This window comes from Ailuropoda melanoleuca, chromosome 8 (assembly GCF_002007445.2).
Source record: "Ailuropoda melanoleuca isolate Jingjing chromosome 8, ASM200744v2, whole genome shotgun sequence".
NCBI classification, from domain to species: Eukaryota; Metazoa; Chordata; class Mammalia; order Carnivora; family Ursidae; genus Ailuropoda; species Ailuropoda melanoleuca.
In genome coordinates this window covers 25,018,015-25,035,301 of record NC_048225.1, presented here as the reverse complement: position 1 = coordinate 25,035,301, position 17,287 = coordinate 25,018,015, and the positions used below count along the sequence as shown (strand labels likewise).

Genomic DNA, 17,287 nt, shown 5'->3' with positions numbered 1-17,287 from the left:
CGGCGGCGGCTCCCTCCCAACCTCCCCTTCCCCTCCCCTCACTCCCCTTCCCCTTCCCCACCCCGCCCCATCGAGAAAACGCGAGCCGTCGCCGCGCTCCCCAAACCGCCGCCTGCCCTCGGCCAACCGCCCCCAGGCGGCCGCCTGCGCGCGGCTCCCCGGGCCCCCTCGCTCCTCCCCTCAGGCCCCTCCGAGCGCCGCGGGTGCTTCCCTCCCGCCGCTTCGCACTCTCCCACCTCGCAGGCACGCTGCTGGTTGTGCCGCCATGCCCCAGCCACAGGCTGTCCACGGGCCTAGGCGCGGCGGCCCGAGATAGGGTCCCCTCAGCCTCCCGGGGGAGGAGAGAGGCAGCGAGCCGCGCGCTCCGCCCCCTCCCCCCGGGCTGTCGCCGCCGCCGCCGCCGCCACCTCGCCGCCTCAGCCTGGCGGGGAGGAGGAGGAGGAGCACCAGGCCTCCGGGCCCCGGCACCGCCGCCCTCAGGTAATGGGGAGGGGAGGGCGAGCGGGCCGCCTGGCCTCAGCGGGGGCAATGACCAGCCAGTCTTCGCCGCCCGTGCCCTCGGGATGAGCCCGCCGAGGGGCTGACACCACGCGTCCCCCATCTGGGCGCTGGACGGAAGGAAAGCCTGTTCCTGTCACCCCATCCGCTCCGGGAGACACCCCGTAGGGTCCCCTCAATGGCATTTAATCCATCAGGGAGGAGACTAGCCTTGGGTCCCCCAGTTTGGAGAAATCACCCCGATCGTCCAGGGTGCTCCCCATCATTTGCATGCCCATTTGCCCAACACCCTAACCCAACGAAGGCAGAGGTGTTACCTCCTCTCACCTGGTCGAGCCCGAGACCTGTTTCCCGCCCCCCCCCCCGCTCCCCTGCTGCTTTTTCTCTGGTACTGGAAAGAAAAGGATGGCACTCTTAAAAAATAATAACAAACACCTCTTGTTCTTCCCTACCTGAGGATCACTCTGCATCTAGTCATTTTCTGCTGGCCTAGCCAGAAAAAGGGGTTACCTGCAAGTGAAATGACAAGTACATTAGAACTGATGAAAGGAAATCGCATCCTCGTGAGTTCTATGAATCTTTAACCAGAATTTAGAATAACGACTAGTAATTGTGTACTTTATTGGAACTTATAGAAATGAAAACAAAAACTTAAGTATTTTCAACATGTAAGTAGATTAAATCTGTTGAGGTCAGGAAAAAATTCTCTTCCACTTATTTTCTTACAGGTTTTTTCAGATACAGACTAATACCATAAGCACATTAAACAATTTGATAGGGTGGCAAATAGTTTGGCTAGGTAGAATTTTTGTGATTTCCTTTTGCCTAGACTTTCAGTTAGAATTATTGAATTAAAAAAGTATTATATAAATCTTCATTTCTCTCATTACTTCACATTGACTGCCAGTGGATTAATAATATTTAATTGTAGCTAATGTAGTTTCCTTATCACGCAATGTGCAAATAATGAAAGGAATGTTTTCCTGTAGTATTGTATTTTAGGATGATAACATTCATTAAGTATGGAAACCAGATTTACTTATTTTGTGCAACACAGGCATTTTTACCTATGTGATCTTATTAATTCCTCAGAACAACCTAATGACTTAGATACTCTTAATTGAGACAAATCACACAGCTAGAAGTGAAATTTATACCTAGATATAATTCCCATATAGGTATATTTCTACTTTGCCTCTCAGTATAGGAACGCTTTTAACTTTATTATGAAAAATTTGTCTTATGAAATTGAGAAATAGTGAATACTCTATTGTGTAGATTCAGTGAGTAACATTTATTGTTGCCTCCTCACTTCTCCCTTTCAGCTTCTCCGTGTGTGTAACCATTTGAAAGTAAGTTGCAAACATCAGGACCCTCAACTATTTCAATATGCATTTCCTAAAAATAAAGGACATTCTCCTACGTATCCCCAACATCATTATCAATACCTTTCTAAATTAACAATCCGTATGCACATTTCCTCTCTGTTTTAAAATCTCCTTGAGAAATTTTTCCCTTCTGTATTCAGTCAAGATTAATATATTGCATTTGATGATTACGCCTTTAGTCCCCTTTTAAAAAGAATAATACCCATCTCCTTTTTTTCTGACACTTAATTGACCAAACCAGTTGTCTTATAGAATGCTCCCACGTTCGAGACTTGTCTATTTCCTCATAGTGGCATTTAATATATTACCCTAGCCCCTTGAATTTTCTGTTACTGAAAGTTAGATCTAAAGAAAAACTTGATTAGCTTGAGGTAAAACTTTCTTTGACAAGAATATTTAATAGGTGATACTGTGTACTTCATACTGCTTCATAAACGGTATATAATGTCAGATTGCTACACTGTTAGTAATGCCAAATGACCACTGAAGTGGTGACTACCAAATCTGTTGTAAGGGTGTGGTTTGCTGTTTGTGATTTGTATATAATCTTGGGATACTTTGACACCAACCAAATACCGTGTTTCTGGCTACCTTTTGCTTAGTGATTTTAACACTCCTTGGTGACTCTTGATTAAATTAGTTTTACTGGAGATTAAAATGTAAAAAAGATTTCCTTCATTAATTAGGGGTGAACTAAAGTTCCTCCTAAAAATGCAGAGTAAATGTTTGATTTCTTCCCTTTGATTATCAATATTCAGAGAAAGGATTGGAGAAATAGTTACCCCCAGTGGTGGCAAATGAGATTTTTTCTTGTTCTCTTTTTTCTTTTTCTTTTTCTTCTTCTTCTTTTTTTTTTTTTTTTTTTTTTTTTTTTTTTTTTTTTTTTTTTTTTTTTTTTTTTTTTTTTTTTTGCAGGATACAGTATGGACTCATGGGTTTTAATATATTTATTCATTTTTTTGTAGCCATTACAGTCATTTTTCTTTTTGATCAAATTGTCCCAGATTTGGATAGTAGGAACCCTTTCAACCTGGCTCCTGTGTCTTTTCTTTTTTAACACTCCGGCTTGCCATTGGAGCATTCTTGGAGTGCTTTCTGGCTCAAGGTACCCTAGGCTTACCTTGTTACTTTCTTTGCTCTAGATCTGGAATGGGCTGTTTATCTAAGAAGTCTTGGTTCTTTTTGATGAGGAATGGTATATAGAAACCAAAATCAGAATGTTGACATAGTCACTGCTGCTGGAGTGTCACTGCTTCGAGGCCCTTTCAGAGGAAAGAACTCAAAAATGATTTTTTGCTTGTTTGTTGAATCCTAAGTTCATGGTGATATATCCAACTCAAATTTAACATAGCACATTTTTCCTTAACTTCTTTGATTTTTTTATTTGCCTCTTAAATGAAAATCTTGGTGCCTAATAAAATTAACATACTTACATTATCTTACTATATATACATACAGTCGTTTCAAAATCACCGTAACAATATTCTACTATTAATAAACTTCCGGTAAAGTTTAAGAGTTCTTTGCATTTATATTGTCCTTAGAATATATTATATAAAGGGTGTATAATCAGAGAATTTATGGTGTTCAGAAGTCACTTGAAATACTTTTCTGTTTAGTTAAGCTACCAATTTGATACAGTTCATTGGTTTTATTTATTATTTTTGGATTTTCTTTATTTTGAATATGTCAATATGGTTCAGTACATGGCTCAAAAGACAAAATTATTTTTAAAATATGGTTAAAGAAGCCTCACCCAAATTAATTTTTAAGATGAAGTATACCCTTTGCTATCTAATATATTCTCGTATGTCTTAACTGCAGAAGGCTTAACAGTATGTTACTTCCTTGAAGTGATGTAGAAGTAATTTTAAATTTTGCAATTAGATTGATTCCTCTGGCAAAGAGAAAGCATTAAGACTAATCCTTCAAGGTGAGCAGGAAAGTAGATTTCAAGCTTTCTTCTGCAAGCTTTACTTGAAAATCAAGTCTTTAAAAAGGTATGTAGATGGTGGAAGTTTTATGAATCCATCTACTTGTATGCCACAAACAAAACTGACATACATATGCTGTCTGCAGATATAAAGGGCATTTGGACATGTGATCAGTGGCAACAGCACGTTTTGTTTGGATTGGGCAAAATTTGATAGAAATTGTCATTATGTGTTCAGAGGGTTTTGGAGGGAGCAGCGGTTGTCCAAAGTGGGCAGAGCACAATTAGTTTATCTCAGTCACCTATCACCCAGGTGCTATAAAAAGCAAAAGATGCACCCAGTGTGTTTTCCTCTGTGTATACTATCACTGCTTTTGATAACAGGGTGAACATACATTTCCTTCAGGAAGTGGAGTGAGAAAATGGAGAATGCCTGTGTTTTGGACCCATTCACTTATTCTGTCTTTAATCTCCGTAAAATAGATTTCCTAATATTATTACAACACATAAAGTAAGGGGGAAAATCCCACAAACAATTGCATAGGTATGTGTAACCACATAACAGATAGAACGGTGGTAGAATGAATGGGAAAATACACTAACAATAATTGCTAACATTTGTTGTGCCCTTTCAAAAAGCTAGCATTGTGCTAAACATTGCCTACAGGATCTCATTTGAATTTCGCATTAACTCTTTGATATTGTTGCTAATATCTTATTTTGCAAGTAAGGAAACTGATAATCCAGCTTTCAAACTCAAGTCTGTCTTCAGAATTAGCATTTTACTACTTTGGTACACCTCATACCTTGAATTAAAGGAAGTACATGACTGATACTTGTCCTGTAGCAACACTGAAGATTATATGCCAAGAGCCCCAAGTGTTTGTCACATCTATTACACATCCTTAGTATATCAGACTTTGCTTCAGAAACTGCATTTAGATACCATTTTATGGGCATTTAAATAAGTAGAGCATCAGGGCACCTGGGTGGCTCATTTGGTAGAGTGTCAGGCTCTCGATTTCACCTCAGGTCATGATCTTGGGGTCATGGGATTGAGCTCCACTTCGGGCTCTGTGCTTGGCAGAGAAACTGCTTGGGATTCTTTCTCTCCCTCTCTCCTCCACCCGCCCCCCCCACATATTCTCTCAATAAATGGATAAATCTTTACATAAATAAATAAACATCAAAAATCAAGATGGATTGGTGGATGGATAGATACGTGATAAACAAGTATAATAACGTTAACAATAGAATCTAGGTATGGTTATGCGGGTATTCGCCTGTAAAATTCTTTAAATTTTGCTCCATCTGAGATTTTTCATAATAAAATGTCAGAGGGAGTAATTAACAATATATTGTTATTATAAAACATTATTGATAGCTGTATAAAAACCATGCTATATCCTCTGTGCCTATAATGATTCTCTTAAATTTTTAGTAAGTCTTCCTAGCCCTGCAAAGGATAAAAATTGTCACTGAAAATTGTCAAGAGTCTTGTAAAGGGGTTTACTTCATTAGTTAGGGGGGCCCCTAATTAATTAGGCTCCTTCCAGCTATAATTTTTAATACCTTTATAAATATTACATATATCAAATGTATATATATATATACTTCCCCCCCCCCTTTGTGGTGGTCTGGTATTTTGTAGACTGCTATTGAGCATACTTTTCACATAAGCTTTATGGGGTGTATTTACTTTAAATGCCTCACGTTGACAACCGAAAACAGTTCTCCATGTACCTAAGAATGACTGGGGGAAATTTATCCCCTGGTAAACTGAAAGCCACATTCGTTTTCTTTGTTCTTTATATTAGAAATGTGTCGCCCTGTTTCAGGCAATGAGCTGGAAATCTCTAGATTCTTAGTCACAGGATCTAAAATAGTGACTGTGTACATTAGGTTTATATTATACTCCTGCTTGAAAGGCATATTGACTTATTACATTAATTTCTTTGCTAACATTTTTAGTGTCAAGGGTGACCTTAGCACATTTTTACATAACTGATGCTGGAGTAAATCACTTGACATGTATCATCATGGTATTTCATATTGATAACTGTCTTAGACTAGTGAAAGTTGATGGATGAAACTTATTAATGTCTCACTCTTGGAGAACAATATCATCCTTGTTTCCACATTGAATGTTCTTCTATTTTAGTGATTTTTTGGTATAACTTTAAAAACTTAAAAATAACTAATCAGTTTGTAATTTTGGTATTCTGTATTGCTGTCCTACAGCTATGAAAATATATGTATTTCTACATGTTGAGGGAATTTGCTGTTCATTTGATTTCGATTGTTTTTGATGCATTCAGCATAACTACAGATATCTTAGGGTAGCATATAACCCAGACCATGAATCTCTGGAATCAGGGTTTTGTGGAACTTCTACCCCTCTGACTGCTGAAACAACTTTAGATAATTCCTATTTAAATGGTTTCCTCTTAATTCAGATCTTAACCTAAGTGTCTGATCCTCACCTACTCGTAGCAAGCAAAAGCAAACATATTTAGGACTAGTCTTTATTAAATATTGTATTTGTGCTCTTTCGTAAAATTGAAAAATATTTGGTCTAAAAAAAATATATTAGAGTTTTCAGGACTCAGACATACTTGCTTTGCTTCCATTTCATTTTTCTCTTTTACTGGTGTTGTTTACTGGGGTGTGTTGTGTGTGTTGTATATTTTCTTCCACTTTTATCTTCTCCTTTTTACATTTTGACTACCTCTATTTTCCCCCTTTGTGTGTGTGTGTGTGTCTCTTTGCTTCTTTCCTTTCTGCTTTGGATTTTCCAACACTGCTCATTTCCTTTTTTGTGACTTTCTTTTACTTTATGAGCACAGTTGCTTTTATTTTTGATGCCTTTTACATGCTTTGTAAAACTATACAAACCATACCTGTATGAGAATTATTTCTGTTTACAGGAATCACTGCCTTTCTTTGTTTTTTATTGTTTCTTCCTCATTTCTTTCTACTTCCTTCAACTAGGTTTACTTAGCTTTACTTTGAGAGCCAGTACAGCATAGTGTTAAGAGCACAGACTGGGTTCAGATCTTGACTCTTAAACTTACTGGTTGTGTGGTCTTAGGCCAATTCCCTTCACTTCTTTGTGCTTCGTTTTCCTTACTGGTAAAATGAAGATACCAAATGATACCTATCCCAAGATTCTGTGAAAATTAAATTACTTAATATGTAAAAAGTACTTAGAACAATGTTTGGTATATATTGAGTACTATATAAGTATTAAGTAATGATTATTCTTTTAAAAAAACTAGTTCAAAGCCATTGATTATTTTTTGGCAGTTTATTGAGATAAAACTCAAAAGCCATAGATTAGCCATTACAAATTTGTGGTCTCCCAATTTTATTTGGGTCTCCAGTGCCTCCTAGCCATCCTTCTGGGGTTTTTTTTCTCCACACTTTTCTCATGTTTCATTTTCCTCAAAATTGTACTTTATCTCCTCTCTTCTCAGCAGTCTACCTCTACCTGTAGTTTCAAAGAGAAATAACATAAAAGCCAAACTATCAGACAAGAATTCTCACTACTTGTCACCACCCACCTATAAACTTAACTGTAACTGCACCCTTCCTTTTCTCTTTTTTCCTGTCACTGGGTTTCCTTCTGTTTAAGGCTAAATTTTTTACTCATGCACTGAATTCAGTTTCTCCCTATCCAGGGACCTTGTGCTATTATCGCTGTTTCCTCTGTCTTCAACTTTTCCTTCTTCTCCGAGGCTTTTCCAAACACTGTCAAAACATTTTCTCTTTATTTTACTATAATAAAAACAATATATATGGGGGAAAAAACATTCTCTAGTTTCTCCCATTCTATAAAAATACCAGTATCCTCCCTTGAGCCCTTATTTCCCTCCAGCTAACTCCCTTGCTCTATCTTTAGAAACAGACTTCTTCAGATTGAATTGTCTCTACTTACAGTTTTCACTTCCTCATTTCTGTACACTCTTTATCTTTGTCTATTGCAGTCTGACTCTACTATGTGCTATTATAAGGTCATCAGTAATTCCTTGTGGCTAAGTCAAATAGACTGCTTTATATCTTATTTGACCTATCAGCAGCATTTGACACTGACAACCACTCCTTGAAATACTCTGCACTCTTGGTTTCTGGAGCATTCTTCCATCTTGGTCCTTCTGAATATCTTTTTTCCAGATTTTCTTCTTTCTACCTCCCACCCTCTTTTTTCTCCTCTTGTTTTCCTTAATCATTCTAGCTAAAAGTTTATCAGTTTTGCGTTCTAGCTAAAGATTCTCTTTAAAGGACCGTTTTGGCTTTAATTTGTTCTGTGGTCTGTTTCCTATTCACTTTATGTCTGTGCTTTTTATTTCCTTCTATTTATTTTGAGTTTGCCTTGCTCTCTTTCTGGCTTCTTAAAGTAGAAGCCTAGGCCATTGATTTTTTTTTTAATTATAATGAAATACACCTTTATTTTTTATTTTTATTTTTTTTAAGATTTTATTTATTTATTTGACAGAGAGGGAGACAGCCAGCGAGGGAGGGAACACAAGCAGGGGGAGTGGGAGAGGAAGAAGCAGGCTCCCAGCGGAGGAGCCTGATGTGGGGCTCTATCCCAGAACCCCAGGATCACGCCCTGAGCCAAAGGCAGATGCTTAATGACTGAGCCACCCAGGCGCCCCCGAAATACACCTTTAAAAACTTATTACCTTAACTATTTTTAAGTGTCCATTTCAGTGGCATAAAATACATTCACACTTATGCAGGCATACTACCATTCATCTCTGGAACTCTCCTCATCTTGCAAAACTGTAACTCTTTACCCATTAAACAATAACTCCCCATTCTCTTCTCTTCCCAGGTCCCTGGCAGCCACCCTTCTACTTTGTTTTCTATGAATTTGTCTACTCTAGAAACCTCATATTGTAACTAGACAATGTCCTTTTGTGACTGGTTTATTTCATTTAGCATAGTTGTCCTCAGCATTTATGCATATCATAGTGCATATCAGAATTTCCTTCATTTTTAAGGCTAAATAATATTCCATTGTATATGTATACCACATTTTGTTTATCTTCTGTTGATGGACACTTGGAGTATCTCTACCTTTTGGCTATTGTGAATAATGGTCATATGGATATTTGTGTACAAATATAAGTTCATGTGCCTGCTTTCAATTCTCTGGGGCATATACCCAGAGGTAGAATTGCTGGATCATACGATACTGTATTTTTTAAGTTTTTGAGGAACCTCAATACTGTTTTCCACAGTGGCTGCACTTAATATTCCCACCAACAGTGCACAAGGATTTTTTTCTTCCACATCCTCACCAACACTTGCTATTTTTTGTGTGTTTTGTTGTTTTTTTGTTTTATTTAATAAGAGCCATCCTGATGGGTCGGAGGTGGTAAGTATGTGGTTATAGGCCATTGATTTTTAGACTTTTTTTTCTAGTATGTGTATTGAAAACTATAAATTTTACCCTAAGCACTGCTTTAGCAACATCCCACAAATGTTAGTAATGTATTTTAATTATTACTCAGTTAAAAGTACTTTCCAGGGGCATCTGGGTGGCTCAGTCGTTAAGTGTCTGCCTTCTGCTCAAGTCATTATCCCAGGGTCCTGGGATAGAGCCCCGCATCAGGCTCCCTGCTCAGCAGGAAGCCTGCTTCTCCCTCTCTCACTCCCCCTGCTGGTGTTCCCTCTCTCACTGTGTCTCTCTCTGTCAAATAAATAAATAAAAATCTAAAACAAACAAACAAACCTTTCCAGTTTCCTTTGTTGATTCCTTCAGCCAACATGTGGATTATTTCAATATTTTATTTCCAAATATTTGGGGTTTTCTTGATAACTCATGGATTTCTAATTGTGTGTGTCTGGTGAGAGAACATTTTCTGTGTGCATTCATTCCTTTAAAATTTGTCAAGATTTGTCTTAATGGCCCAACATATCTGTCTTGATGAGCATACTGTGTTGCACTTGAAAAGAATGTGTATTATGCACTATAAATATCAGGTCAAGGTGGTTGATGGTATTATTCAGATCTTTTGTCTTTAGTGACTTTGGGATGGGGGCTAGTTCTATCATTTATTGAGAGCCATATTAAAAGTTCCAAGTATGGGGTGGCTCAGTCATTTAGCATCTGCCTTCAGCTCAGGGCGTGATCCCAGAGTCCTGGGATCGAGCCCCACATCAGGCTCCTCTGCTATGAGCCTGTTTCTTCCTCTTCACTCCCCCTGCTTGTGTTCCCTCTCTCACTGGCTGTCTCTGTCAAATAAATAAATAAAATCTTTTAAAAAAAAAAGTTCCAAGTATTATTGTGTGTCATCTTTCTCCTTAATTCTGTCAGTGTTTACTGCTTGTATTTTAAAGCATTGTTATTAGGTGCACACACATTTCTTATTATTATACACTTCTGTATCTCTGGTAATATTTTTGTCTTGAAGTCTATCTGATATTAAAAATAGGGAACTCCAGCCTGCCTATCATTATTGCTTGCATGGTATATCTTCTAACATACCTGTGTCCTCTTACTTATTTCTTAAAAAGAGCATACAGTTGGGCTTGCTTTTTTATTCCTGTTCTGCCTTTTTGTTGAAATGTTGAGTACATTAAAATTTAGTGTAGTTAAATCAAGTCCAAAATCAAATTGTTGGCGGGGTTGTTTCCTTCTGAGGGAAGGAACCTATGAGGGAAGGGTCCATTCTGTGCCATTGTCTTTGCTTCTGTTAGTGCTATGGCTAGTGGCAGTAGGTCTCCAGTCTTCACTTGGTGTTCTCCCTGTGTGTCTGTCTTCTAATATCTCCTTTATGTAAGGACATTGTAATTACCTCATTTTTTTAAGAGATTTTATTTATTTATTTGAGGGAAAGAGAGAACGAGCTGGGGAGAGAGGCAGAGAGAGGGAGAGGGAGAAGCTGAGTCCGCTGCAGGGCTCTATCCCAGGACCCAGGATCAACATCTGAGCTAAGGGCAGGCGCTTAACCTACTGAGCCACCCAGGCACCTCCCTAATTACCTCATTTTAACTTGATTACCTTTGTAAAGAGCCTGTTTCCAAATAAGGAAACATTTTCAGGTACTGGGGGTTAATACTTTAACATATTGGGGAAGGGGGAGACACAGTTTAATTCATAATAAGACACGTTAAAGTTGGCAGCAGTGCAAAGGCCTGTTGGGTAAAGCCACTGCAGTTGTGTACAAATTCTAAAGGAAACATGTTGGAACTCTTGAGTACTTGATGTGAGCACTTAAAAACTCTTCAGGAAAGAAAAAAAAACTCTTTAAATGCTAATTGGCTAAAACTGACTTGAATTAGCTTGCTCATGTAAGGATCCAAAAGAGTGAATATCTGTCCTTTCTTTAAGCTTGCTTTCTAGTAATAATGAATTGATATTAACAGCTGATATTCCTTATGTACTGTGATTGAATCCTTCTGAATGGCAACATGATGGGATAGGGAGAAAAGACTAGGAATTTGAATCAAATTGAACAGAGTCAAATAGACCTCTGTTCAAATCCTGATTTTATTATTTATTTATGGGACTAAGGGCAAGTTAATTTAACCTTTGATTTCCTCATTTATAACTGGATTTTAAAAACCCCTTTCTCAGAATTATGAGCCCAGAGTGAGATAAAGACACCTGGTGAATCACTCAAAAAATATTAACTTATCTTCCCTTAATGTAGAAATTAACAATCAGCATGACTTGCTACCAGCATTGAGAGGAAATTCTAATATTTCTGTTACTGGTTTAACTGATTTATTAAATCCAGGTAAATTTCGGTCTCTTTCTTAAACTCTAAACTAGAAAGAACTTCTTTATGTAGTGAAATGATTATAATCTTTGATTAAAAAATGGCTAGTTATAAAAGTTAAATGATTTTTTTTATAGCTCAGATACAGCAATCCATTTGAAATTCTTCCTGAAAACTTAATAAACACTTAAGGAAGACCCGTGGGAAATAAACTATCATCAAATTAAAGATCACATATACTTTTATTAGTGTTCAGAGAAAGTAAAAGCATGTTCTCAAATATGAGTACTCAATGTGAATCTATTCTAAAAAGTATACTTCCTTTCAAAGAAAAATATAAGTATTTGTTTTTGCTTTAAAACAAAATTTAGAATTGTGGTACTATAATATTTGTAAAGAAAATTTGATTCTAAAAAAATAGTGAAAAACATTTTAACTTAATAACTTTCTAGAGAGAGAAGTAATTGAGTTATAATTTTCACTAGTTCACTTATATACATTTTCTATGTAGTTTTAGTGTGAATTTTTTTTTTTAAGATTTTATTTATTTATTGGACAGAGAGAGACACAGCAAGAGAGGGAACACCAGCAGGGGGAGTGGGAGAGGGAGAAGCAGGCCTCCCGCTGAGCAGGGAGCCTAATGCCAGGCTCAATCACAGGACCCTGGGATCATGACCTGAGCGGAAGGCAGACGTTTAACGACTGAGCCACCCAGGTGCCCCTAGCGTGAAATTTTTATTTTGAATTATGGCTCTTCTGTTTTTTTGTTTTATGGCTCTTCTGTTCTTAAACCAGTTATAGTAACAGGTTTTCTATAAAATATTTGCATGTTGTATATGTTAAACTCTTTACTTCATATATTTTTTTTCTAAGTTTTGTTCATCATTTGCAATTATACTTTTATTAATAATGTAATTCAATATAAAAGAGTATGCTTATTCCAGAAATAAGCACCATAAACCACAAACATTTATTCAGCGTTTTTTAAATGCCCTCCCTGTGTTAGGCAGTATACACACAGATTGCACATAGCCCAGCCTCATAAGTAGCATGTAGACCTATAACACCACAAGATCTGTAAACAGTTGATTGCCTATTATACATAAACTACTGAGGTAGAGCAGTGGTCCTTTTATGGCCATAGAGGGATGCCCAGTGAGAATCACTGCACTTAAAATAACCAGTGTTACTAGTAAGAATATAATAGGGAAATGGTGTAGAAGCAGAAATGATTAGGAACCTGCATGTGTATCCAAATGAAGACTTTACATAAATGTTCATAGCAGCTTTATTTGTAATAGCCTCAAACTGGAAATAACTCAAAAGTCTATCAACAGTAAAATGATAAACAGATTCTGGTACATCTATACAATGGAATAGTACTCAGCAATAAAAAGGAATAAAAATTCTTGAGCCCAACAACATGGATGAATCTCAAAATAATTATATCCAGTGAAAGAACCCGGATAAGTAAGAAAGTCTGTATTGTATAATTCTGTTATATAAAATTCTAGAAAATGCAGCTAATCTAAAATGAAAAGGATATCATTAGTTGCTAGAGAGGGGTAGGAGGGAGAAATTGCAAAAAGACACAAAAAATTCTAGGGGTCACAGAAATTTTCCTTATCTTGATTGTGATAATGATGTATATGTCAAAACTGATCAAATTGTACACTTTATATGCAATTTATTGTACATCAGTTATATCTCAAGTACTTATAAAATGAGTTAAAGAACACAGGTATGATTGATTTCATAAATATATTGGAATTGTCCCTGGAGAGATAGGGAATAAGCCCTGGTAAACCTAAATTGGTATTATGTCAAATGCCAAAGTAGGGGTCAAGACAGAAAATACTGTAGGAGTTAGGTGGAGGGAAAGGTAGCATTCATTAATATAAAGTGAGGACAGGATTTAATTAAAGTCAGAGTTCCTGATTTGGAGCCCCTGTTAGGCTTCTTATTTTCTCTGATACTATTTTTCTTCATCTTTAAAGGTTTTTCCTCATCTATTTCACAAGGTTTTTAAGATCCAAAGAAAACATGTTTGAAAACATATTGTAATCCAAAAAGTACCGTACAAATGAGAGGTATTGCAGACATCTAAGGTAGAAGGAAGAACAAGTATAGTATTTGACCTGTTGAGAGTGATAAGGTGGGGATTCTAAGAAGGGACCAGAGGTAGGGGAAGTGGAAATGTGTATGATATATTTGGAGAAAAATCAAAATCAGTTTGGAGCAAAGAGTTGATGTTGGAGAGTAGAGAGGGAAAGACAGCAGCCTAAAGCATCTAAAAAATGTAATAGAGTGGAGAGAATACGAGACAGAAAAATTAGCATCAGGATATAAAATATTATTTACTAGCTCTATGACTTTGGATAAGTCCTTTATTCTCTCTGCTTCAGTTTCCTCATCAACATAATGGGAAGAGGATAATCCACCTGATCTCAAGGATTTTATATATTGAAATCAATATCACATGTATATAAAAGTGCTGAAAAGAACAAAGTGTACTGTTCAGGAGTTGTTTCCTGTGATAAGGCATGAGGTAGTAAGTGCTGGACTCAGATGATTATATTTTAGAGAATATTTGAATAATGGTGAAGAATTAATTCAGGGTTGGTGAGACTAAAGGCAAGGAGACCAGGATATTTAAGTAGTCTAAAGCAATGGTTAATGGAGAAAGGAAAAGATGGATATGAAGTAGGTCTTAGAGACCAAGGCTGTTAGGAAGAAAAGAGAAAGAAGTTGTTTTTGTTTTCTGTGGCTGTTGTGTAGTAAATATCATGAGCTGGATGGCTTAAAACAACAAACATATTCTCTCAGGGTTTGGAGGTCAGAAGTTTGAAGTCAGTATCGTTGCCTTGAAATCAAGGTGTTGGCAGGTACCCACTCCTTCTGAGTGGCTTGCATATGGCTCTAGGGGAGAATCCATTCCTTGTCTCTTCCAGCTTCTGGTGGCCGCAGGCATTGTATAGTTTGTGGCCACATCACTCTGCTGCTCCATCTTCGCATCACCTTCTCTGATGCGGGTGTCAGATTTCCTTCACTTCTCTTTTGTAAGGATGCTGATGTTTGTATTTAGGGCCCACCTGGATATTCCAGCCAGTCTCCCCATTTCAAGATACTTAATCATACCTGCAGAGTCTTTGTCATAAAAGTAACATTTGCAAACTCCAGGGATTAGGACATAGACCAATTGGGGGGCAGTGACCTTTTTAAGTCTATTACAGAAGTCATAGATGACTGCCAGGTTTTTTGCTTCTTGGTTCGGTGGTATCATTCATCACAGAACTTCAAGAGGAAGAGTACATAGGTGAGGAATGACGATGAATTCAGTTGGACCTGTTGAAGTACCTATGGGATATCTGTATGTGGATATTCATTTTGTGTTTCAGAAAACCTTGAATCCCATGACTTAAACATTAAAGACATTTATTATTTCACATAAAAACAAAACAAGGAATCCTGGAGTAAGGTAGCTCTAGTTGGTTATTCAGCAATTCAGTGACATCATCAAGAACCCAAGTTCTCAACTTTTTGCTTTGCCATCCATAGGCTGTCTCCTTATGGTTCCAAGATGGCCCCCATAATTCTAGGCTTGTGTCCTTGTTTTTTGTGGTATATTTGATTGTTTTAATCAGCTAGGAAACCTAACTTTAACCCCCAAGACTCCCAGCGGGTTCTATTCCTCTTAGCTAGGTAAACCTTTTTCTTGACTTTTACCTTAATGCAGCTATAACGTCTACATTGCAGATTTGTTGAAGCAGGTCCTCCGGGTCCTCCCCTCCACACACACATGACATAGGGCACTCCTCTATGATTATCTTCAGTGACCGTGGATTTTGCTTTTGATGTGCATATTTGAAGATAAGGAAGCATCTTTTTGTGTCTGGGTCAGAAGCTTAAGCAGCTCATTCACTGCTTAGCCTTTAAGTTCTAGTTGGCACACTTCTAACCATCTCTTGACTTAACGTTAAACATTAAAGTAGTGGTTAATGTGGTGTGGGGGCTCTCCTGGCAATCCCCAGAACCTTTTAGAGGATTTACAAGGTCAAAACAATTTTATAACAGTATTAAGATATTATTGTCATTTTCATTCTTATTCTCACAGTATGCAGTGGAGTTTTCAGAAGCTGCTTGAAATGTGAGATCACAACAGAGTGAATGCAGATGCAGAAATAAGAATTCAGTTTATCTTATAAGCCAGACTTTAAGATATTTACAAAAGCAGTGCCACTCTTCCATTTTCTTTTTTTGGTCTGAGAAATGTAGTTTTTAGAAAAATATGTTGTGTCAGCATTTAATGGGCTTATTTTTAAATATCAGTAATTATTTTTTACATATTTAACTTCTGATTTATAATATGATAACTATGAAAAAAAGCTGTTTGGGATTCTCCGTAGATTTTAAGAGTCTAAAGGGGGTCCTGACACTAAAGAGTTTGAAACCTTGCCCTCTAGTGTTGATGCTACTTTAACCACTTACTCAAAAGTTTTTCCATTTCTCCAATCATATTTTTTGTCACTTGCTGAGTATTATCAATTAATCACATGGATATAGCATCTTCATATGTTGCAGGATTTGTTGTGGGTATTTCAGAATCATTCATACTGTTCAGTGATTTATCCTGTTCTTGGGGCAGCATGCTTTCTTGTGGCATTTTATTTCCACAATAATCACATGCCTCTGTTTATAATTTTTTTAAAGATTTTATTATTTTTTTTAAGTAGCCTCTATACCCAGTGTGGGGCTCAAACTTACAACCCCAAGAATCAAGAGTCACATGCTCTACCAACTGAGCCAGCCATGTACCCCACATACTTCTTTTTATTAATATACCTTCAGCATTCTTCTGCTTTTTGTGCTTATTAACCATGCTGGATTTAATAGTATCCATAACCACCTCAGAATTAAGCACTGAGAGAGCAAAGACTTAAATGGCCACGCAAGACCATTTTTTATCAAATTTTGGAAGCAGGCATAGTTAACACTCTTGCTCTGGAGTATGACTTTGATTTATCAATAAATGTTCCTAAGTAGAAAGTATCTGTAATTTTCTAAGTTTGCCTATGAAGGGACAATAGCTGAGAGAAGATTTCCAGGTTTTGACAGAAGGTGAGTAGATGAATCAAAAATGAGCACTAGATTTTAACCTCTGGGTGACTAGGCAATTGGAAGTATCCATTATTAACAAAATTAGAAATTTTGCAACGGGATATCAGTTGAGAATTTAAGTTCAGTTTTAAATAGTAAATTTGAAACAGGGCAGACACATTCAGAGGGAATTGTCTAGCACTCTAGCTGGTCATTAGAGGCCCAGAATTGAGGTTCAGGAAGGATGATGGAGTTAGAGATTAAGGTTAGTTCAGCCAGAGTTGATAGAGCCGGAGATCTATCAATAAGGATAGTTTGTCTTACTCAGTTCTGTACATATGGTAATAATACTGTGTGCTAGGCATTGGGTGCTTTCCATATTCTTATTTAATCTCATTTAACCGTGATTAAGATCTAGATCTGTCTGAACTACAAAGCTTCCTAGTATACATTCTGTCTCCAGGCAACATTAACATATTTATTGGTAACAATTAAATATAGTGAAATAAATAAAGTTTAATTATATATGAGGTGGAGAAATTTGTTTAATTATATATGAGGTGGAGAAATTTGTTACTGGGTTTGGGCAATGTGAAAAACTATAATTCTTTTAATTAATGCATTGTACTGTGTCAAAT

At 37.2% G+C, this 17,287-nt stretch overlaps 1 protein-coding gene across 9 annotated transcripts in view; it reads left to right on the top strand.

The window, feature by feature from the left end:
* The first annotated feature begins 6 nt into the window (after positions 1-6).
* ZBTB44 (zinc finger and BTB domain containing 44) overlaps positions 7-17,287 on the top strand; it is a 66,667-nt gene continuing 49,386 nt past the window's right edge. For 6 of the 9 annotated variants that reach the window (XR_004627098.1, XR_004627097.1, XM_034666091.1 and 3 more), the window contains exon 1: positions 346-480. The gene's annotated coding sequence lies outside the window, so the exon portion shown is untranslated. Of the gene's footprint in view, positions 481-17,287 lie in introns of all 9 variants that reach the window. The other 3 variants (XM_034666095.1, XM_034666094.1, XM_034666093.1) reach the window with 1 other exon arrangement.